At 41.6% G+C, this 1,890-nt stretch overlaps 1 non-coding gene across 1 annotated transcript; it reads left to right on the top strand.

The window, feature by feature from the left end:
• Positions 1-291: 291 nt before the first annotated feature.
• Positions 292-396, top strand: LOC111766557 (U6 spliceosomal RNA). The gene has a single exon (XR_002798578.1). It is a non-coding gene; the product is annotated as a U6 spliceosomal RNA (small nuclear RNA).
• The last annotated feature ends 1,494 nt before the right edge of the window (positions 397-1,890 follow it).

Below are 1,890 nucleotides of genomic sequence, written 5' to 3' on the forward strand. Positions count from 1 at the left end.
CCTGAGAAGAGAAGAAACATATCTTATCTTCCTGAAGGCAGAGAAATGGATCAGGAAAACTCCTGGAAGCTCCATTTTCATTATTTCATTAAAATAAATAGTGTTCTAGCAGAATATTCTAGGAAGGAGATTCTGAAAGGTTCTAGTGTAACAAAGATATATTTAAGACACAGTCCCTGATCTCAATGGCTCACAATTTAACTATAGAAACAAATGTTGAATGCACAAAGGTACAAGACTTAGAATTCTAAAATTGGTTTTATCCTAACAACTAAAAAAAATAAATATTTCTTCTGCTTGCTTTGGCAGGATAGACACTAAAATGTGAATGACACAGAGACAGCATGGCCCTTGAGCAAGGATGACATGCAAATTCATGAAACATTTCATATTTTACGTGGTTTTCAGTCCTTTGCCTGTTTGCACTGAGGTTATGATGAGTCAAAGCAACGTATGTTATTGAAATTGTGATGCTATCTATTGACCGCCTGAAACCTCACACCTGCTGCCTGACAGGCTCTATGCTGAGTGTTTTACTTGCATCATATCCTTTGGTTTCATTACTGACCATTTTTAACTGATTTAAAAAAATAAGGCTTAGAGAGGTTAAAAATTTACCCAAGGTCATGTGATCAGCAAATTGCAAATTTGTGATGCACACCTAGATCAGCTAACTTCAAAGCTCATGCCCTGAAAAGCTGATGTAGCTCAAGTGATTGGGCTCCCATCTACCATATAGGGGGCCCTGGGTTTGTTTCCTGGGGCCTCCTGGTGAAGGCAAGCTGGTCTGCACCATGAACTGATGCAATAAGTTGACACAACAAAAAAGAGACACAGAGGAAAGACAATGAGAGACACAACAAACCAGGGAGCTGAGGTGGCGCAAGTGGTTGGGTGCCTCTCTCCCATGTTGGAGATCCTAGGATTGGTTCCAACTCCTCCTAAAGAGAAGGTGAAAAGACAAGCACACACAAAAGAACACACAGTGAAGGGACACAGAGAGCAGACAGGAGCGCAGGTGGCATGGGAGAGAAGGAATAAATAAAATTAATCTAAAAAAAAAAGCTCATGCCCTTAACCACTCTGTTCTACTTCTGGAGCATAACATCTAAATTAAGAAGTAGAAGGAGCTGCACCTGGAGAAGTAGGTGGTCTTCAGACTGTGAAAGATTTTATATGCCATATATAATAGATATTCATCTGTCTCAAAAGTCAATCTCACTTAATTTCTCCAGAGAAAGGCCTGCAGTCTCCAACCTGGGGAGCGAGAGATGGGTGTGCAGTAACAGGGTGACAGAGGATGGGGAACTGAACCCACATATGTCTTAGCTGATCTAACCCACTCCACATGTGATAACTGCTGCCTCTCAGATGTGAGCCTCTCAGGGGGTTTTCATTCTTACTTCACTTATACAAAGATTAGCTCCCAATGGATTGAAGCCCTAATCGTGAAACACTAAGCTGTACATATAGTAGAATAGCATTCAAGAGGATACATTTATGGCCTCAGAGTGAGGAAGGAATTTTTAGCAAGATTTAAAATCACAAACAGTAAAGAATTCATACGGGAGAGCAGATGTAGCTCAAGTGCTTGAGTGCCTGCTTCCCATGTACAAGGTCCCAGGTTCGATCCCCCATACCTCCAAAACAAACAAGCAAATGAAAAATCCAACCCTCAGGAAGCAGATGTAGCTCAAGTAGTTGGGCACCTGCCTACCACATGGGAGGCCTGAGTTTGGGTCCCAATACCTTTTAAAGAAGACAAGCAAGATAGTGAGCTGACTTGAAGGGTTGACATGGCAAGCTTATGTGACAAGATAATGCAACAAGATGATGCAACGAAGAGACACCACAAGGAAAACACACAATGAGAGATCAACAAGCAGGGAG

This window comes from Dasypus novemcinctus, chromosome 13, assembly GCF_030445035.2.
Source record: "Dasypus novemcinctus isolate mDasNov1 chromosome 13, mDasNov1.1.hap2, whole genome shotgun sequence".
In the NCBI taxonomy this organism is placed as follows: Eukaryota; Metazoa; Chordata; class Mammalia; order Cingulata; family Dasypodidae; genus Dasypus; species Dasypus novemcinctus.